At 26.3% G+C, this 24,318-nt stretch overlaps 1 protein-coding gene across 1 annotated transcript in view; it reads right to left on the minus strand.

Annotated features, from left to right (window-relative positions):
- LOC129607240 (putative uncharacterized protein DDB_G0282133) overlaps positions 1 to 20,190 on the minus strand; it is a 50,608-nt gene extending 30,418 nt beyond the window's left edge. Inside the window, exons 1-2 of the mRNA XM_055518091.1 lie at positions 13,791 to 20,190; positions 5,953 to 6,576 (exon numbers count right to left, since the gene is read on the minus strand). The gene's annotated coding sequence lies outside the window, so the exon portion shown is untranslated. The remainder of the gene's footprint in view (positions 1 to 5,952; positions 6,577 to 13,790) is intronic.
- Positions 20,191 to 24,318: the final 4,128 nt, after the last annotated feature.

The raw sequence follows: 24,318 nt of genomic DNA on the forward strand, positions 1-24,318 counted from the left end.
GACAACTTCAGGAGGTTGTTCATTATATACTATAAAAAAATAATTTTGATGAAAAATTCTAAAAAATAATTTGAAAAAAAAGAAATTCATTTGTGCCAACTTTTATATTTTGACCCTCCAACATCAATATCCCATTGAAAGCTAAAAATATCACGTCAGGTTAAATATATAGAAGTATGATATATCACCTTTCTTGACAAATCAACGCAAAACTGCGAGAAATAGTGAACGAACGCAAAAAAATTTTCAGACCAATTAATGACAAAGAAATTATCGATAGTATACATGATATGAATCCCGTATCCAGCTTACATGAGGAAAGTGGTAGACGAACAAATATGAAATGAAATGAAGTTAATGAAATGAAAATTTCTTTTTTCACTGTAGCAAAAATTTACAATTGTTCAGTATCAAGTAATAAGTAAGTATATGTATAAAAATAATACAAAAAGCTTTACAGTATAGTAATAATTCAAATTAATTACAACATAAAAATTTTTATACAGGCACTTTCCCTTCGTATATATGCGTTATACCTATATTGCCCAAAAGCAGGGATTTTGACTGGGAGTTTTAAAATAATTAAATGAATTATTATTGAATTAAGTAAATTTCTTGTATAACCATTTCGGCTCTGTATTGAAATAACATTTATTTTGATGACCCTTACATAATGGCACGAAAGTATAGGATAAATTGTCGATTTGATCGTGCTCTAACTAGATAACTTGCAGTGGCTCAATTGTTTTTCGTATCTTTATGCAATGATATTTGTCTAAAAATTTACTAATAACTTGTTATTTAACTGTAAATAATATGAAAAATATTAAAAATTAATTTTGAACAAATTTTTTATACATTAGTTATTCTTACACAATGTAGTCATTTTGACTGCTTTTGGACAATATAGTTATACAAAATTTCAGTCTTTCTAGTGTTAAATTCACATAAAATAATTATAATATTTCTTTGGTGGGGTGATAAATCAAAGAGAAAAAAATACAAGGTAAAACGAAATTAACATACTAAAAAATACGACAAAATTAGAGTAACTAAAGTAAGGAAAAATAAAAATATAAACATATCTATAAAAGAAAAAAAAAATTCAAAGCATTAAAACGAAAAATTATTATTTTTAAAGGAGTTCTTGAACAAAAGTCCTTGAATGCAACAAAATAATCACATCCTCATTTTCCAAATCAAGCAACCACAATTTAATTTTTGACAAAACACATTTAAATTTCTGATTTCTCTGACATTCTCCTGCAATCTATTCTCACAATCTATAGAAAAGAAATTACGAAATTTGTAATTCGAAAAAAAAGGAATACCAGCAAACCAAGGTTAGAACGTAATTTGTACCTAGACAATCTGGAGATTAAATGACCTCCTCGAATAAAAACGAGCTTCAAAGTTTTATAACAATAAAGTTGACAAACTGGTAATATGCGTAAATATCTAAACAAAACCATTGAGCTATACCTTCTACTTCTATTACAAATTTTCCTAACTACATATTTTTGCAGCATAAGCAAAGGATTAATTTTATTCTCATATGCCCCACCCCAACAAGTGATCGCTTATTGCAATTTTGACTCAAAAACCCCATAATAAATCATTTTTAAAGCTTTAAGCGAGCAAATAAAACAACTGTTATATAATTTGCCTTGTTAGATGTATTTCGCCCTTCAAAAAGCCCATATAATTCACCTGTATTGGTAGTTGCGAAAAAGATACAAATGGGGAAAAAACGACAAGCTAGAAATAAATTTCAAGAGATATACCAAATACTTACACCATCCTCGACATTCCAAGCCCACTGACCAACCTTGGCAATTAAACATACTTCAGAATCATCGATCTTAGATCAGGCTTCCACCAAATAATGTTGAAAAAGGAGGGCATACCAAAGACGGTCTTCTCTACCATTAACGGAAAGTATTAATTACAATATTTCAGCAAATGATCGACGACCTCTTAAAAGATTAAATTGATAAGATCTGTTACGTCTACATCAATGGCGTAATAACCTTGGCAGAACAGAGCTTTAATGCTTTTTAGAGAAGAACATTAAAACTGTATTTGAAAAGCTCGAAAAACCGAATCTGTGAATACACATCGAGAAAACAAAAATTTTTAAAAGAGAAACAGAGTTCCTAGGCTATTTAGTGTCGAATGAAGGCATGAAGTCAGATGCGAAGAAAGTTGCAGCTATAAAAACATAAAAAATCCGGAAAATCTAAAAGATCTAAAATCATTTCTAGGCTTGACTTCATATTATAGGAAGTTTTTCCGGGACTTCGCCAAGATAGCGGAGCAATTAACTAATCTAACTCGAGGACTTAACGCACAAGTAAAACCCAATCAATCAAGGAAAGCAAAAGTATGTTTAAAAAACGAAGAACTACAAGCCTTTAACACTCTAAAGGAACTGCTAATGTCATCCGACGTCATTATATTTCCGAACTTCGATAAGCAATTTACCCTGGCTGCAGACGCGTCCGACAAAGCAATCGGCGCTGTACTTTCATTAGGCCAAATTGGAAGGGAAAAAAATTTGACATCCATCTCAAGATCTCTAAATAGCACAGAGGAGATCTATGCTATATATGCGAAAGAGATGCTCGCAGTTGTCTGGACACTCGATAACTTGCAAAATTACTTATACGGAGCAAATATGATGAACATGCTGACGGAGCACCAGTTGCTTACCTTTTCCTTAAAAAACCGCAACCACAATGAAAGCTTAAGAGGAAGAAGACAACGATTGAGGAGTAAAACTATGAGTTAGTCTACAAGCCTTGAAAAATGATCGTAGCCGCTGAAGATTTATCAAGGCTACCAACAGGAGTAAACTCTTTAAGCTTAAGTTCAACCGGGTTAGCATACGAGGCAGAAGGTTATAGCACACCAGATACAGCACATAGTCAAAACGACGACACTACATAGGAATACCGAAAATGAATAAGGATAACCTAAGAAAAATGCTTAAGAAATATCTTGATCCTACTATTGCGAATGGTATAAAAATTCCCGCGAAAATTACCTTACAACACTGTAAAAAATATTCAAATAAAACTTTCGCAGATATTAACCCCGCATTACACAAAAAAAAGTCGAAGACATGAGTTTAGTAAACAGGCAATTCGAGTTGATAAAAAAAGAACATAAAGAGGCACATAGAAATATTGAGAAGGACAAGACACAAATATTAGAAAAATTTTATTTCCAACGCATTAGCAATCTAATTAAGAAGTACACCAAAACTTGTATCGCTTGCAATACGAGCAAATATGATAGAAGACCAAAAAAGCCAGAGTTCCAGCAAACAACCATCCCAAAGTACCCGAAAAAGATACTCCACATCGACATCATGGAAATAACTGGGGAAAAATATATCATATGCATAGAAAATCGTGCGATATTGTGGAAATTTGCGAAATTTATTCTTATAAAAGGCCAATGAGCATATTTGAGTGATAAACCTACGAAAATACTACACTATTTTACTGGTCCAGAAATAATTGTAATGGACAACAAACGATGTTTTGTGAGCTCTTTTATAACCAATTATGTAAGAAATCTTAGAGTTGAAATATACACCACCTTTTGTATTATTTTAACAAATGTTGATATTTCAACCATCTACAAAAGTTTAAATAATAAGATGCTCAACAAGGAATACCCAGATATTTCACAAAATTAAGTGGTAAATGCAGCAGTGGTTAGCTACAACACCAAGTGAATATCGAACACTAATGGAGTCTATAACAAAAATAAATAACGAAGTGTCTAGCCGGATAAAGGGTATTCAAGAAACAAAACGAATTGCTAGAAATAAAAAACGCGAACCTTGAATAAGTTATAAAATTGGACAAATAATTTACGTGTTGGACAGCAGACAAAAGCCAAGCATAAACCAATATTCAAAAAAGATTCTGACAAAAATATACACAAATCACTTATTAAAAACATTAACGACTAATCTAGTTTTCTTTTAAAAATTATAATTATCTGTAGTTAGAATACATTTTCAAAAATTTATGAATACAAAGACGCAATAGCAACCATTAAGAGAAGACTTGGGGGAAGTGACTCCCCCCCCCCCCCCTCCAACATCCACACCATTTTTTGCTGGAAATCGATCAAAAAATCATCCCTGAAATTATTTGTCTATTTATTAACACCTATTTATTTTTTGTGATTTTGTATTGATGCAAAGTTTTTTAAATGGAAGCTGCGAAGTAAATAATTTATTTTAACACAATAACTTATAAAGTTAATTATTTCTTTATGCACGATGCTAATATTTTTAAATGTTCCATTATATTAAAATCTCCAAAACTAAATTGAAATTAAAAAAAAAATTTTAATAGATTTTCAGTTGCTAATAATTTTAAAACTTTTACACAAAACCGTTTGAAAATAACCGCCAAAAACATACGATTGGGAAAGGGCCAAAAATGTCAAAATAATATTGCATCAGCAAGGTAAACGCATCACGTCGGTATAGTATCAGCAACTTTTGCATCGACGCTGCATTGATGCACATTTTTGATTACTTTCCAATTATACCCTAACTATGAAGAGAATATAATGTATAGAATAAAAGTTTTTCATTATATTAAAAATCATAATTGATTTTTTTTGTAATTTAAGTTAACATGTGAAATCTTAGAAGCTTCAAAAACAAATTACATGTATTACCATCATTGGAATAATTAAAATTCATAGTTCTATTGAACTATGAAAAATTGAGTAATTTGAATAATAAAAAAACAGATTTAAACATTAAATTCTAAATGGTCCAAGAGCTGCAAAAAGTGAAGGTATTTTCGAAAATATATGTAGTTCAAATGTAAAACTAGATTGCAGTAAATTCAAAAGTTGAGCGCTGCAGAAATATATCTTGAAAAACTCATTAAACCGATTAAGGGAGTTTAATTTTTAGAACATTAGATTCTAACAACAATTGTAATCTTTGCAACTAGACTTCAATTTTAAAAATTCTTATCTAGAAATTGTACTGCTAACTATGCATTTTTAAAATCTGACTAATTAAGTAATCAGATATACAGTTAGATTTCAAATTTTTTTGTCAATTTTGTACAAAAAAAAATCAAATTATTTTAATATCGACAAAAATCTCCCACATTAAAACAAAATTACTCCATCAACAATTTTGTCTTTTATTCAAAATTATTATTCCTATTTAAATTACTTGCTATTTGAACACTTTTAACTACTTGTGCAAACTGAGTATGTAGCTGCAATTATAATTTTAGTTGTTCAATACTAACGGAAATTATATAATGTTAAGTTTTTTTTAAGTTCTAAAAAATAATGGGAAAGAAAGTTTAGTTAATTTTTAAGTTCTTTAGTTCATAAGTGACCACATAAGTGGATATTGTGAGAATAATTATTAATATTGAATAAAAATCTAAAAACACAAAAAAAATTAAAAAAAATTTAAAAGAAATTTCGTATATTTCTATTAACACAATATGTAAATATGTCGTCAGGATATAACGTTAAAATATTTTGATTTTTGGCATTTGATATAGGTACATATAGTTGTTATTATTATATTTATATATAATTTAAAATGCAGTAATATTTTGTAGTTTCAATCCAGTTATCAATAAATGCATAACTGTATTTGGTATAAAATGAATTAGGTGATAATTGTGCTAACATTGTAATGTGTAACACATAAGTATATTATAGTGCAATAAAAATATTCATCGTAACATCAGAATATTGATTTGATTCTGTGACACTAATATTATAAAAATACAAAATTTAGTTTACAAGTATAATAATAAAGCTTTATTGGAATTTTGATGCTAACAGATGTTGTGCCTTCAGAATTCTGTGAATCAAAACACAATTAAGCAATACTAATTAAACTCATAAATTGAATTAAACTGTAATTGTTTAACAAATTCTTACCTTTATAAATGAATAATCCCCGGATAATAAATGATTTTTTATTTTTGTTGCCTTATTTTTTAAACATGTTCTTGTACTTATCCGAAAAACATATGGTTTTGTTCCTTGTTCTATAGTATGATATATTAAAAAATAAAAACTTACTTTTCGGTGATCATTTTAATTTTTTAATTTTCAGCAGTGTCTTATGCGTAAATGTTTTAGTTATACGAGTACATGACTGGTAATTAAAATTGTTTTATTCCTTCATTTCAATTTATGATGTTGTTTTATATGTACAATTTTTTAATAAATATTACATGTGTATAATTAAAATCTTGAATTTTTTTTTTATTATTATAACGTACATATTGTATAAATAAATTTTTTTATTTTAAATTATTCGGGCGGAATTTATATTACGTATATGTTTCTTTTCTATTTTCCTGTTTTGTTTTATAGTTTAATTTTTTATTTAAGACTTTATTCACATTAATTGTAATATTAATCAATTTTCTTTATTTAAATATTCTTTGTTATCCTTTTTCTCTTAAATTATATCTTAGAAAGTTTAATTTAATTTTTTTTTGTCGTTTTATAAAATTTCATTAAGAAATGCTAAGGTAAATTAAGTGATGCATTTTTCTGAAAATAAAACAAGAAATGTATTAAAAAAATATTATTTAGCAAAATTTTAAAGTACACACATACATGCTAAGTTTCCAAAATAAAAGTAATAAATATATAACTGAATTGAATTAAATAAAGCAATTACTGTATTATGGAGCGAAAGGTTTTAATTAAAGCGGTCTAAACTGGTAGCCCCCCAAAAAATATATATATATTTGCTCGCATAAACCCTTCTCAATTCCAAAAAAATATAATTATTTTTTTTTTATTTTTTAATATCCTTCATGTAACAAAAATGGGAGTAATAAAAAATTATATCTTTTCTTAAGCATCTCATTGAAGAGAGAAATGCAAGCACAGACGATTAGTTTATTATATTGTTGCAGTACTTATAAGAAAAATTAAAAATTCCTCTAAAACTTTAAGTATAGCTATGTAATTTTCGAAAATGCTATTTTTCACAGATGTTGCAGTTTGGATATATCGAACACACTTTATAAAGATCTAAATTAAAACTTAATTATCGTTCTCGATTCCTTTTTTTTAATAAGATGTAAATTAATCAATTTTATTATACATATATGGCTCAGTAATGTTGCTAATAACAGACTTTTTGAACGTTTAAACTATTACTTATAAAGTATGTTATTTATAGAATTAAATTTTGATAAGATACTTACATACCAATTCAAAGAAATATACATATACACTTGGTTAAGTTGGAGTTTGTTTGAAAAAGGTACTAGTAAGAGCCAAATTTCGACCCTAGTAGGAAGTTCTCGTTGTTTTGTGCGAAACCAACAGTTTTTGGAAAAGTTATAAAGCTTAAATAAAAAAAACAACGGTCAAAAAAGATTCTTTTCTTACTCTTTTACCAAGATTCAGCAACAACCGAAAGAAGATTTAAATTTAGAAGTGTCTGCGAGAACTGCTGGAAGACGTTCATTTAACGCAACTCAGAGGGTGCATTGCCAAGAAGAAACCTCTTGTGTCTTTAAAAAATATAAAACGTTGCTTAGAATTTGCAAAAATGCATAAAGAAAACCCACTTTTATAATGGAAAAATATATTATGGACTGATGAAAGTAAATTTGATAGAGTCTGTAGCGACGGTAAATGCTACGTTTGTTGCCGGAAAAATGAGTCTTGCAACGAATTTTATTCTTTAGCACGGTGGTCAACATCAAAATTTCCTGTTTTAATTTTTAAAAATTGCGGTGTCTTATTTAGCTGGCCACTAGAGTGTAGTTATGTATTTATTCTTATAAAACAAAATAATTACTAAAAGTATTATAATACGTATATTAATAACTTTAATATTGTAAACCATACTATAATCTTATGTATTACTTGGGGCTCACGTAGACATGATTTTTAGCTGTGCAATTTCTACTTGATTGCAAAAGTTTTAAGCCCTCATCTATGCAACTAAACTATTGCTTCAATTCAAATCGATTGCGTTAACTAAAAACTTCAATCATTTTGTAAAAAATTACGTGCTATTTGCTTGCTTAAAATTACAAGCAGTTGCAAAATTATAAAGTATATGTCTGATTGGACCTTTAATATCTAACAAATAATGGACAGAATTTAAAATAGAATCTATTTTAAATTCTTAAATTATTTATATACAGGAAAAATCTGGTACCTTTTTTATCATCGCTGAAATTATTTGCAATCTTATGCGCAGCACCCTGTATAACAGTTTTTAATATTAATTTAAATATGAATGTATATATGTATGGATGTACTTTAATGAGAATGCGTGTACAAATCATGTATGTATATGTACATATGTGCAATATTTTTTTACATTATACATATTTTGTATTCGTATATAAATACGGTGTATGCAGTTATGTAGATAAATTTTTTGCAAAATATAAATTACTTATGTATTTTATATTTTTCTAGAACGCACTATTTATAATATGTATATATGTACACAAATCATGCCATAGAAACAATTTTGAAACATATATAGTGCATTTTTGTTTGGAATACGAACATACATATGAATTTATACGGTTTACGAATACGAGTATTTACATAATTTAATAAACGCTATAGAATGATCGTCAATACCAAAGAATGTAATAAATACAGGTCTGGATCTAAAGAGAGAGTGACACTTCATGAATTTCCACATATAAAATCATTGGTGAAATAATAAATTTCCAACAAGATCAATTTTGTTTAAATTTCTAATCTTATATCCGATTTTAATATACGAATGAAAAAAAGTATGGTCAACATGCAGAAAAGGGTTTCAGCAAAGATGAATTTTGTCATTGTGGCCGTTGATCTGGTCAAATTATAAAGGGGTTTTCAAATCTCAAAAAACAAAGCGAAAACAAGAACAAATCCACAAAAAATCTCATCACAAACAAATTTTCTATTTTACTTTTAATATTTGCTTTAATGCTATTATACAGAATAAAAAATATTAGTTTTTGCTTAACAGTTTAGTTCTTCTTAATTGTGTACAAAATATTAGCTATAATATTGGGTTGGTCACACATATGTATCTATACAGATTTGATTTTGAATCAATTAACGAAAATACGGGTTTTTCGAAACAGAAGATGCGAAACAGTATAACTTCGCTGCAGCGATATAAGGACATATGCAGGGTTTCTGCTAACTTTTAGAAGTAGAGTGATTTTCCCTAGTTTGCAGGGAAAAGTTTGATTTTAAAATGGAATTGTATGGTTTGCATATTATATACTAATCATTTTTAAAATATATTATAAAATGTTTAGTACTTTTTGAATTGATTTGAAAATTAGATTTGTTAAAAATTTTTAAAAATTGTATCACTTTTCATATGAAATTGTATCCAAATTGTCAAAATTAAAAATTTTTGTATTGATATGCAATTGTTCATCAAAGTAGGTGGGAATGCTTGAGTGGATACGGTATAAGAAACTAAATACATACATATGAACTAGAGAACAAAACAAAAATTGACATATTGTAAACATATTATAAACTCTCATACATAATTTTCAGAATCTATTATACATAGTTTAGTAGATCATATACATACATATATGCACATAATACATATATGTATACATAACTATGCAAATATTTTGAATTTGTTGAATATAATTAATTTCGATTTGTTATATGAAGACTTTCAAAAATTATTTTTCTCTTAAAATTTTTTTTTGAAAAAATGCTTATGCTCACAATATTCACATCTTAACTTGACTTATGTTGTGTGAATATATGTATATATACATATAATCATTTTACTTAATTTTGTATGTGCATAGCAGCTATAATGTATTAAATTGATATAAGTATGTAATTATGTGTGTATGGTTACAGATACTCTTCAATTATCTGTACATAAATATATGTACATTTACTTATAAATAAAATTAAATAAATAAATAATTATGCTGTTAAAGCACGCATGTTTTTTAGAAAAGAAAAAAATTTTGGGGGGGGGGGGGGGGGGGAGGGGGTATTAAACAATTTTAAATTTTATAATATTTAGTATATACCTATATCATCTTTAAATATATAAAATAGACAAACTAGTTTATTATAATATACATATCTATTGTTTTTTTTTTTCTAGGTATGTATCATTATTATTGCATTGTGCGCATAAGTAAATATATGTATAAATACAGTGAAGTACTTTAAAGTCAATCTATTTTGAATCATCCCTTTTCCAAAACAGGATGAAAAAATTCCCATATATTTTTGTTTTGTTAAATTCCCTTTTCCCCTTTCCAATTTTTACACCCGTATGAACGTTCGAAGAGTATACTAAATTTGCCTTAACGTTTGTAACGTTAAGAAACAATGGTCTGTGAAATAATAGACTCAAGTACATGTTTTTGATCAGCGTCGAATTCTGAGTCGATTTAGCTCTATCTGTCCGTATGTCTGCCGGTCCGCCCGTCCCAAAGATAACTCAAAAACTAATTGATAACTAGCTCAAAAACTAATACTAATTTACAAATGCCAGAACCCTATTTAAATTGGATATGATCAGGGTATTGGTTCGGATAGCTGCCATGCAACTTCCAAATTTATTTGGCTATATCTCAGAAACTATAAAAGCTGTGGTATTGAAATTTCTCACAAACGAATACATTAGTAGGGCCAATGTGTTTGATAAAAGTCGTTGAATTTGTTTGGCTACTTCTGGTAGTTGCCATACAACTTCAAAAGTTATTTGGCTACATCTCAGAAACTGTAAAAGCTGTGATATTGAAGTTTCACACACAGTACTGAAATTTTCCATAAATTAATATGGTAATACGGCAACTTAAAGTCATAATCTATCCCATAGTCAGCTGTGGCATATTTATCCTCACATAGAATAACAAATTTGTACGGATATCACAGAGTTGACACGGTCATCTCTATTTTTTCTCGTTTTTCATTCATATTCTCGTGTGAGAAAAAACCTCTAAATATCGCAACAATGATTACACTTATCTGGTAATTCAACTAGTTAGACTGAAATTATCTGATGATTTGATAACAAAATTTTAAAAAGTTTTTGCTACAAAAATTATTATAATCGAAATAAAAATCACCTGAATGCTGCTCCAAACTTCCACAAAAAAATAAATGCGCCCATTTTATTTTGAAAAAATTTGATGAGAATAGAGTATTCTCTATTACTTGCTGGCAAAAAAATTTATGTCAAACTCTAACAGTTGTTACATATACGACTTTTGAGATTTAAGTTTTGCATTGAGTTTTTAAAAGACTATTGCAAGTGTATTTTTGGCATAACATTTTTCTCTTTAAAAATTGTTTTGGTCCCTTTTTAGCACTTTTCCAAAAAAAAATTGAGAAAAAGTGCTTATTAGTTTTACTCTATCCATCATTTCGTCCGTCTGTGGACATGCTTACAAAACTTCTACACCCTTTAAGATGGAAAACTGAAATTTCATATAGACATAGGTCTTTATTAGAAACTTATTTTTGTGGAACAAAATTTTTAGCTATCTCCGCCCTTCTAAAAGCTATAGCCCCTCAAAGTCCTAAAAACGCCTTTTTTTAAGTAATTATTGTAGCAAAACCAGAAACATTTTTTAAATTCTGCAAACACAGAAAATTAGTGGCTAGTTTTTTTTATCGAAAAAATACCACCAAATTATACTTGCACTTAAAAAAACAAAATGACCGTTAAAATTTGCCGTTATCTAATATCCGTTATTTATTAATTTTTGATATCATTTTTCTTCTAAACCCCAATTTATCAAAATCTGAAATTGTTACAGTATTAGTCACAAATAACTAGTTTATTTCGTTAAAAGAAATTTTTTCCACCTCCTCCTCCTCTCAAGTTATGGACACCCGATATTTGTAAAATTTGAATTTTTGGAACCATATATTTCCGAAACCACAAGCTTTTTCAAATTTCTATAGACGCAGAAAGCTAACGGTAAATTCCGTGCCACTGATTCGAATTTCGTTAACTTTTTATTTGTTATTTTTAATATTAAGATTAGAAAGATGGTTTAATATATTTACATACATATTTATAGATTTAGAAAAATAGAATTGTATTTTGTCTAATCTAGCACAGTTTACTCGACCAAGTATCCCAACACAAACTGTAACTAATACTCGTAGGATATTTGAAGAATATTCAACAAAAAATTGTTTTTATTCAGTTATTATATACAGAAAATTTTTTATGTCAAGCCTTTTAATTATGTTTTTATTATCATTATTAATATTATTATTGAAATTTATAACTATTTGTTTGATAATTATTTATCCTGCAGTTACTTTGAATATTTCAAATTATAGAAGTTTTACTGTATAGGACCCGTTAATATGTACATACATATATACACATAATATATTTATTTGGATAATTTATTTGAAAGTGAGCTAAGTTCACTTCCATCATAAATGAAATATTGAAGCTTTTGCGTTTTAAAAGTATATACATACGTACAAATCTGGACACATTGTTAAAAAATCTGATTATATTTTTGTGTGAATGATATAAGTACATACATAATGTATTTTTAGAAATAAGAACATAAATACATATGTACATGTATGATTCCAGAACAATAAAGTATAGTACAGTATTATCATAGCATCCTTTTAAGAAAATATATATTTGTTTATTAAATTTATTTTAGTAATATTTTCATCAAGAACGTAGACCAAATTATCATGGTTTATTGATTTGTTATATATACATATTTACTTGTTCTTATTTTAATGTATAAATACATTAATATATTTAATGTATATATTTAATATATTCAATGATATTAAATATTATCACAAAATCATTTCATATTAACTTTTCCTAATGAAACTTTTCCATTTCTTTTATGGTGATTTGGCTTTTTTGGTTTTAATATCAGGGGAAATATTTTGATGGACACGCACCCCCGGTAATTTTTAACAAAGAATTATATATATTTGACACCTTTCTTTTCCAACTTTTTGTTGAAACTCTAATTAACATATTGAATGATGCAATAACGTGCGGTAACTCAACAGTTTATAATCAAAATCTTATATATGAGCATCATCTTGCTAAAATTCTAAATTACATTTTTGGAACACAATCACTCTTGATGTACAATATTTGAAAAGAAAGCATTACAATTTGTTTCCATTAAAACAAAATAAAGAAATTTCTTATATATTATGTATTTTTCTAATTTAGCATTGTCTGTATGTATATGCATAGGCATGTACATAATGTTGTACTAGGTACGAAAAGCTTATTAAGTGAATTTTAAAGTTTAAGAGATTAATATATTTTTCTCGCTATAATTATAGCATTATTTTGTAATGTATTTTAACAGATAATTTGACAAAGCTAGAATACAGGTAGCTGATGGTTTTGCAACAAAAAAAAAAAAAAAAGAATTATTCGAAGTGCCTATTTCTATATAAATAACTCAGTAGCTAGTATTTTTTAATTTATGTTGCAAAAAACGAGCGATATTTTTTTTATTTTAAAAATTTTATTGTCTCACAATGAAAAATAAATTAAATAATTAAACAAAATGTGTTGACAATGTATAGTGTAGCTCAAAAGCAAATTTTCTCGCGAAGGTTTGCGATACCCTACAGTACCGATATCAGAGAATAAAACTCCTAAATATGTACACGCCTTAAATTTCTATTGTTTTTACAAAGAAAAAATTCAATTTAAAGCTTTCATTTTTTATTTAAAAGCATTTGTTACAATTCATATTTCTTTAGTTTCGCACCATTTTTTCAAGTTTTTTCTCGATTATTTGAAAGTGAATAATTGACACCAACTTCAATGTCACTAATGTCACTTAAAACACACAATAGTTTTCAAAATGTAGAATGATAACATGATTTTTTTTCTTTGACTCAAAAAATTATTCTATTATCTGTGAAAATATTTATGTAGCTCCTTTTTATTTATTTTTGAATATTTTTTTTTCTACTTTCTTTTTTTTTTATTTTTCTTTGTTTTTTATTTTAATTTTGAAATAATAGAAAATTTTACACAAATTTAATACAAAATTATGAAAAAAAAATTATTTTATTTTTTAAATTTCCTTAGGTTTACTTGTAATTATAAAAGAAAGTTTTAGAATTAGTTAGAGTGTTACCAATCTGTGTAATATATTTGTTTTTTTTTTCTCTTTTGCACAGAATTTTTGAGCATCAATTTTTGAAAAATATAAAAATAATTTTTTTTATTATTTCGTTTTTTTTTTTGTTTTTAATATTTAATGATATACAGGGTGTTCCGCATAAGGTGGCAAATAATTTTAGAAATGATTCTGTGATCAATTTCCACCAAAAAATAGTATGGGTTGGGAAGGTGCAGATATACTCGTTTTCGCTTGTTTTTAAAATACATTCAACACGTTTTACTGGACAAACCATGAGAGATAGAGGAAAAAGTTATATAAGTTAACTTTTAGATCTCGTCGTACTGCATGAAAAAAAATAAAAATAAATAACATAAATTTTCAAGAAATTTCGAGTTTTGTGAAAGAAAAACAAAAATTTTAACTTTGACGAGCTGTATCTCGAAAACTCAAATTACTAATTGTCGGGCCAAAAATAAAGAACAACCAATCGGCTGTAAAACAAGTTTCTAACGATAACTCTATGTTGTATGCGGTTCTAAAGTTATAAGCATTTCTTTAAATCTAATTTCAGAAAAAGTTTTTTTTTTCAATAGGCTGTAGCTCGAAAACGAGCATATCGGCACCCCCCACCCATATAATTTTTTTTTGGTATCAAATAAGCATCACTAAAATTATTTGCCACCCTACGCGAAACACCCCGTATATCAAATTTATGTATGCATATATTTCTATGAAATATATATTCTATATATTATATACTGTATATTAAAAATATATATTTGTTTGTATGTAAAAAACTATATTTTCAAAAATTTTGTTTTCTATATGTACTCTAGTTCTAATATATAATATACATACTTAAATGTATAATATATACATACATAAATTTAAAATATTGTAGATAGTATAGCTATATGTATGCGAATATAGGTAAATTAATTTTATGTTAGTTTCACAGTGTAAAATATTGTAAATACGTCATATCATAGTTCTAAAAAATTCTTTTATTATACCTGCACATATAATACATATACACATATATATAGGGTGATTCAGTAAATAGTACAATATTATATATCATTGTTTAGGGTCTAGAACACCGAAAGTTAATTTTAAATATTTGGAAAAATATTAAGGATGAATTCATGAAACTTTGCAGTTCTGTGTCCACTAGTAGATCAGATATAATATCCGGGAAGATTAATGAGTGCTTTAACAGGCTCGAGTTATTGCCATTTAATAATGAAAGCTAATTCTAGATATTTCAAAAACAGATTTTTAAACTCAGATCAAAGTGCAGGGTATTATTCTGTCAGTTTATACCGACTGAAACGTTTTTACTTGTTTGTTACTTACATTTTGTAAAATTGAACTGATATAATTTTTTTAAAAATTATTTTGTACCCAAAAAGATTAAGGCTTCAAATGAACAGTTACTAAAAGGGCTGGTAAAGGGGTTGTTAAATTTATGTATTTCATTGAAAATCTGAAAATTTTATTTTATTACCAAAATAACGGTTCTTAAAAATGTCAACTGCTTTTCAAAGTAGTTGATAATTACAGCACTTTAAATCAATAAAAATCAAAAATAGTGACAATTTTTTGATTTTTTACATTTTATTAGGGCCCTTTAAATCTTGACACAGAAATGTACCGTAAAAATTTTTCAACGTTTGAGGAATAAAATTAAAGCTTAAGAAAGTGGTCAAAGTTTTGCAAAAAAGTTTTAAATTTTCCAAAACTTTCACACAAAATTGTCGAGATGTATCTCAGAAACCGTTTATAACTATAATGTTAGTTTTGATAACTAGTTCCAAACAAAAATTGATCCCCTTTTTGATGCCCTATAGAATAATATATACTTAATGCTCTTTAGTGATTCACCCTGTATGCTTATGCACATGCATAATAGGAATGATTTACGCTAGACTAAGTATAATTTAGTATAAATAGTTAAGTTCATTCTATACATAATATATACTTAAGAAAATTTAGCCACAATCTTTTAATTCCCATATATTTTCACCTCGACATTTCCCTCTTCGTAAAATCTATATGTATGCTTGTGTTAATTCACATCTAAATACTCAAGTAAATATGTATTCTTATATAATATAAGTATATAAGTAAATATTATATATATATATATACATATATATATACAATGTGTGCGGTTAGGTACTGTAACTTTTAGGTAATGTAAAACCTAGGTATTGTAATTTATAGTTTATTATATTACTAAAAATCGAACTGCAATAACATTTCAAAATTGCAACAATATGGTACCATATTGAAAGCAAAATTTTTTTTTCAAAATTAGCTTAATTAATTATGAATTAAATTTTGATTTTCTTTAACGAAATATTTGCATCAACAGTATGTTCATATATTACGTGTCATTTCCCTTTACCAACAAGTGAGATTTAATTTACTTATGCAAGAGGATTCGGGGGAACAAAACTTTCCAGTTTAAAATACCTACATAAATAGTGTTAAAACAGACATTATTTAAATATTTGTTGTTATGGGGGTCCATTTTATTAAAAAATATATATTGAATATCTTTTCATATAGGTTACTTACAATTACATTACTTGATTAGACAAATCGTCATAGTATATTTTAGCGCCGTTTTTATAAAACAAAGTCAGATGGTGCTTGATTCGATGTGGGAAACTTTATTTTGTTTTGGAATTATTTTTTCAAAAATGTTTTTAAATCTTTGATTTATATAAAATTAATTAAAGTAATTATAGGAAGTTTCATCTGAAATTGTTAAAATTTTTATTCCATTGAATTATTCAATTTGGAGTTGTGTTTGCACTTTCGTCCGCCCAATCCCCACTTAGTACACAGATAAAATATATTATAAATATATTATGATATAGTATATTATATATGCATATTTGTGTATGTACATATTATATGTATATAGACTAGATTATTATAATTATAGTTTAGTGCATCTATGTACATTTATTTTATCCTATTGTTTTTTTAGTTTTTTATTTAATATATTTTTATACCATCTTAATTTTATTTTCATAAAATATGAATATGTATGTATCTAAGTATATTGGGGTGGGTCAGAGAAAATTGGTGATTAAGTTACTGTTTTCTTTTAAGATTTTAATTACTACAATTTTGCAAAATATTAATTTATTTTTCAGTTCTAGTACGAAAATGAAGCTGAATGAAAGAATAACATATAGACAAATTCATTAGGCAAAAACATCCATTTTAATTTGATCCTTCAATAAAATGATCAAATTATACTTTTTTAAACATGCAAGCTGCAGAAACAATTTATTACTAAATCAAAAACGCACTTTCAATTCCGTCCTTGGTTAAGGAGTTGCGGTAACAAACAGATATCAAGTAACCAATCTATCTTATGAGTTGCTGAAAGTTATATCTTAGTACAATATTAGTGTGATTTTAAAGTCAATTAACCTTTTTGAACATTGGTATATATAAATATATAAAATTGCATTTTAGAAATTATCATTAAAAGAAAAAATAAAATAAAACCAAAAGTACTGCTACAGTTTTACTTTTTTGGGATTTTTTTTTAAAATAATAATGCCGTATAAAGTATTTAGTTGGTTATAGATAACCTGAAGTATGCAACACGTTTTATAGGATGGAACTCCAAGGAACGACTGCCGAAAATTTATTAAAGAACTTTAACACTGTTCAGGAACATTACTAAAAAATATGAGGCTTTAAATCCCAAAAAAGCTTTATTGAACACTGAAGATGATCTTTTTACTGTCTCATAAATTTTACAAAACTTGTTTGATGGTGACATATTTAACTATACTTGTATTTCTGAAATACGAAAGGTTTTGAAAAAATGTTAGAGAAGAAGAGAGCAGTAAAATATATTTTACGTCCCGTGAATTGAAGCAATATCATGCCAGATCATGCCACATTACATCATAAACAACAGTATTTAATGGTCCAATTCCCCAACTTTGCACATTCGTAATGGCATGTTAGGATAACGTGAGAATATAAACAACTACATTTGGAGACTTTCTACGTTTAGCCACTATCAAATTACATTTATTTAAAGAGTATCACCGGTAAACAAACATGCAACACAGGGCTCTAATTATACTAGTTAACAGGAAAAAAAAATTATTTTTACTGAATTTGTGTTCTATACTAACAACTTCTACTTTACAAAGCATTTTATTTCGGTCACTGCTTTTCAATATTCGAGAATTGCGGAATTGAATTTATTATCAACTTCATAAAATAAGAGAAGTTATGTGATGGCCACACATTTCACAAGTCGAATTTTCGACGAAAAGAACTTCTCCAGGCAACCGTAAGTAAGCTATCTTTAGATGAATGCCTACCTGTTTGTTTGGTCTAAGTGTTTTTCTTGTCTATCTATCTGTGTATCAGTCTGTCTGTGCACTTTAGTATCTCAATTTCGACTGAGCCGATCAAGAAATTTTATATCATCATTAATTTTGCGATCAGGATATTTGGAAACCGAACTTTCACTTGGCGCCGATTTTACATTTTTTGCCATAATTAATTAACAGAATTTCTTGAAATTTGAATTTGAATTTTGATTTTCAACGAAATCAACTGGGAAATTGGGTAACCGTAAATAAACGTCAAATTTACATTTCGTTAAGTTAGCTAACTTGAAAGCTGTTTTCTATTTTTCATAGAATTTGAAATCAGTGTTTAAAGAACACTTGCACAATCTTATGCAACACTTTAATAGTGCCATAATTTTTTTCTTTTGTTTTGCCAATAATTATTGCTTTGTTTTTTTGTATGCACTCTAATTGTATATTATATATTATGTAGATTTTATATTTTGTATTGGGAATTGGTAATGTATCCGTATGGTGGTATATAAGAGCCTATAATTGCATATATTTTCTAAAATTCTTTTAAGACAAAAAATAACCAAATTAAACAAGAACAGCAACAAAGCAATTTTGTACATATTTTATTGTGTTCTTGTTATTTTGTTTTTTTTTTTATTTTGTTATTTTTTAAACATTAGAAAATAATACAAATACAGGCGAATCTTTTTAACATAAATAATTGTTTATGAAATATTGCCTTTGTATGTACATACATATGTTTGCAATTAGGAAAAAAACTATTAGTGTTTGTTTTGGAGTTTACCATAAAAAGAAAAACGATTGAAATTGTTTGAGTTTTGAGAAAAATTTCAGCTTAAACAGAAGTGTTTTCGTATTCAATATTTTCGTGTTATATGTCATAACTCATCATTCGTTCTAGGCATTGTTTACAAAATTTTACGATTTAGATCAAAATTTGAAACGAATTTGATTTGTAAACACACAATCCAATCAAATTCAATCGTCTGAAAAAAATAGAATCTTGCATTACATACTTTCATTTTAATTTTTTGACAGTTGAAACAATTAAAACTGGGGAGTACTAAAACTTTCGATGTGTTGTAGATGTGATCAGCTGATTTTTATTTTATTTTTTTAATTACCTAATTACAGAATATTTGTGCTGTTAGCAATAAAAGACTTAAGTTTTTGAAAGACAGAAAATTTAATCAAATAAAATTTAATTTGCAAACATTAATGCGATTAGTTGTCCAATTTTGCTGGATTTGTAAACGCTGCCTTAGGAAGAATTTCAATTTACTACGAGGTTTCCGGGATAAGAAGAGTTCAAATGAAAATGCAAAGAAAATTTTGTTTACAATGTGCATAAAGCAAAATCATTCTTGTTAAAGAGAATCGATTCATGTTACGACGAGTTCGTTTTATAATTTTTTTACTGTGTTTTTGGTTTTGTTTTCAGCTATCTGTATAGGTAAATCTAGTATATAAATTAAATTTTCAGTACATAAATAAATTTAAATATAATAAGTATTTATACTTATGTATTTATGTGTATTACATTATATACATACATTTTTGTATATTGGCTTATTTTAGAGTATATACATAGATAAAAAGTTTTTCTTTTGAATTTTTTGATTTTTAGTTTTTTGAAAAATATTTTTTTTTGTTTTTCTCATTTTTCGCAGGTACATAGATTTATTTCACATATTGTATGTACATATGTATATTTACATTTATATTAAAATATTTTTTTTTTTTGAGAAAATTTGATATTTTCAATTAAATTTTAATAATTTAAAAATTATATTAAGAAAAAAAAGAAATTTTTGAAAATAATTATTTTTTATGAAAAGATTAATGTCTAAAGTGCACTTTCGGATTTTTGGAAATATGCAGTACAATATGTATATACATACATATGTACATACATATGAAAAGTTTTTTTAATTTTATTATATATATTTTTAATAATTATTAAATTTTATTCAATGAATATTTTAAAATGTAATTTTTTTTCATTCTACATACATTATGTTTATATTTAACTCAACTTCATTCTTAATTTAATTTAATATTGGTTTTAAGATTACAAAATTTAATTTTTAATTTACTGCATGTTCTTATTTTTAGGTTCCTATACGGATCCTATATTATTTCCTTCATCATCCTCTCTTCTCTTTCTTATTAGTATTATTTTGTTTTATAATTATTATTATTTTTTATTATTATTAAATTTTTATTATTGTTAAATTAATCAAACATATTTTTTTTTCTTTAATAAGGAGGGAAAAAAATTAGGTACAATTTATTTTTTTTTTTTTTTTGTAATTTACTTACATATAAGTATGTAAGTATATCTTTATAATATTGTTTTTCGCACATTTGCGAGAATAACGACATAAGTCAAAAATTGAAATTTATGTACTATAGGAACTGGCTCTCAATATGTAATGTAATCAAAATTATTCTTTGATAAAATTGATAAAATGAAAAGATATTGTTTGTTGTCTTATATAAGATAGCACTATGTATCAATATTTAATATAGCACCCTTCTCAGCATCCGCTCCCCCGACCATCCTATTTTTCCCATAATAATCTGTGATTAAATTTCAGGTCAAGTTTATACACAAGATATTTTAATTATGTTGCAAGACAAAAAATTAGGTATTTCAAGTTGTGTCGTTTTTCTTTTCAATGTGCAATTTTTTTTAAGTAATATTTTTTTTTACTTATAATATAAAGACACAATCTACAAATTATATATACATAAATATTAAAAATAAAGAAAAAAAATTTTGTTTTGCATTTTTTTTCCATATTGAAAAAAAAAAAACAATAAAAATAACATTCTTTTTATACCTACATAATTATACGGCGTATATATGTATGTATATATAATAAAAAAAAATTAAAGTTTTAAGTGCGCCTTAACAGAATATTACATATATGTATATATATAAACATGTATAAACTTTGTTTTTTTTTTCTCTTGTTTAATAAATAATTATAACAAAAAAAAACACACTGTGAAGAAAAGCACCTTCTTGCACGCGTTTTTTACAATACACTAGTGTAGAGCACACTCTCTTATCCTACATTAAAAAAAAGTAAAGCCAAAAAAAACGGTATATAAAGAAAAATAATAATAAAAACATAAATAGACACGACAAAAAAAAAACAAAAACAAATCATTAAATAAAAAAAAACAGTGAAATCTGGGTAAATTGAATTCAGTTAAAAAATTAGATAAGAAATTTCAAATTTAATTTTTAGCACTTTTCTAAAAAAAAGTTTGAAAAAGTGTTTTTTTAAAAATTTTATCCGTTATTCCGTCCGTCTGCCTGTGTGCCTGTTTACAACTTCTACACCCTTGCAGATAGAATGCTGAAATTTCATACGTACTTAGATCTTTACTTGAAACTTATTTTCGTAGAAGAAAATTTTTACCTATCTCCCCCCCATAAACAATTTTCAAATTTTGTTAACGTATTGTGGGGACTTCTATCGCGGCATAGCATAATGAAATATTAAAAAACGAAATGACTGCTTAAATTAACCGCTGTTAAAATAATTTCGCCCATTTTTTCGGAATTTTTGATATTGTTTTTCTTCTAAACCCTACTAATATTAGTATGAAATTTAAGAAGTTTTAGATATTGATAAATAGTTTATTTCATTAGAAGAAATGTTTTTTCCACCTCCAACCCTTCTCAAGTTACCGCCTATTGAAATTTGGAAAACTGGAATTTTTGGCATCTTATATTCATGCAACAATTAATGCAAAAAATATAATTATTTTTCTTAACTCACGTAATTAACCCTTAAGTTCGAGCATTATACTAAGGGTTTTTTCATTTTTTTTTTTGTTTTATTTCAAAGATTGCTCATAATGCTCATCTAGACAATTTGTGAAATATATTCATATATGAATGAAAGTAATTTTAAGAATGTAGTAAGCACACAGATTCTTTTTAGAAGCAGTATTTCACTTGCTGAACGGAAAAAAGCTATATTACAATCCATTTATTTGACCCAATTTTATTAAATTAATACCTTAATGCCAAAACGTAAAAAAGTAATCTTTTTATTTTAAAAGAACTTTTTATATAATTTAAATATGAAATTTATTTTACAGATTAATTTATGTTTAATAACAATCACTAACATTACTGTAATCCTCCATTACTATAATTGATAATAATATTTTAAAAAGAGACACAATTAGACAGTCCGACTATTCAGACATACACTGTACACTGTTTTCCCAATTTTTATTTTTCTGTCTATCTGTTTCCCTTATACATCACAAATATTTTATGTAATTCTAATTCTCACATTTTCTCTTTCACTCTTTCTCTTTAAAAACCTCTTTCTCTCTTCTTTTTTCTTAGTTTTTCTTCTAAAGCTTTTTTCTATCTCTTTTTAGTTACTAATATTACTATTATACGTTTTTATAATATTATGTGTACACACATAATAAGTATCTACTAGATAATACCTACACACATACATAATATAAAAATAATGATACCATCTTGTTCGGTTTTTTTAAATGATACATAATTTTATAAGAATCGGTATTATGAAGTAATTCTATATTTACTACTTAATTTAGGAATTGCCCCTTTTAATTCAAGTCTCTAAAAAATTTTATAGTGGAATTGGAGCAACATTCTATTAATGCAGAAATTAGAACACTTCTAAATTGAATCTTCAATTCAAAGAATCGTGATAATATTTTGTGTAGTAAATTGCACAATTCACCTAATGCAGACCCTTTGTAAAAACATTACATGAGGATTAAATGATTTCTGTCATCATTTTATAAACTCCACCGTGAATTTGATTTTGCAATAGCTACTCGTAACACTTTTAAAAGCGTCATTTATGTGAAAATTGCTGTATAAATTTAGGCGTTTTTACATTTTAAAAATGTTACATTCAAAAATTAGCGACGAAAATTATTTTTCAGAATCAAATGAAATTACTAATAGTGACTTAAGGTTATTTAATAACTTGTATTTAGAACAGATAATTTAAGTTTTTTATTTATAGTGAAAATTTTTGGATTTCACAAACAATACAACTTTTAATTACAATATGAAATGAAATTTTATTTTAAAAATAACAAATGACTTTTTGAAAAAGTGACTAATTTCAAGAGTTGAATGATTAGAGTCATGTAATGACAGAGTTAATCTTGCAAACGATAGTTATTTGCAAAAGGCATTTAATAGTCATCCGGCAAAAATCGGACATAAATTCATAAAATAATTAAGCTGAACTGTATAAATATATTATTCATGGTTTTTTCATTGCAAGATTTGTAAAATATTCTAAATTTTAAAAATAACAAAGAAAGCATAGAAAAATCTTTCAGAGACTGAATTGAAAACGACCCAAATTTTAATATCCTTTCGGCCTACACATTAATCACATTTTATTATACCAAATGAATAATGATATTTTGTTTTAAATTTCAAAATATTTTGTTACGTATCTTTTTTCTAAACAAGTCTTTTCTTTTTGTCTAAAGAAACACCAGATCCGGCTTAAAATGTGTAAGAAATTAAAATTTGCAGTTTTTGTGCATTTTCCATGCTAAAATATTTTTGTTTTTTAAGAGGTAAAATTTTACTATAAATGCCAGAATATCCCGATTTTATTTCAATTTAATCTGCTCACTCTAAAATAATATAAGTTACATAGTATGTATATGCGTACATAATAATATAAGAGCATAAAGTGTATATTTTTCTGATATATATCATTCAGTGTTACATTGGCTAATAAGAAAAAAAA

This window comes from Condylostylus longicornis, unplaced genomic scaffold, assembly GCF_029603195.1.
Source record: "Condylostylus longicornis isolate FDR11 unplaced genomic scaffold, ASM2960319v2 ptg000003l, whole genome shotgun sequence".
Taxonomy (NCBI): domain Eukaryota; kingdom Metazoa; phylum Arthropoda; class Insecta; order Diptera; family Dolichopodidae; genus Condylostylus; species Condylostylus longicornis.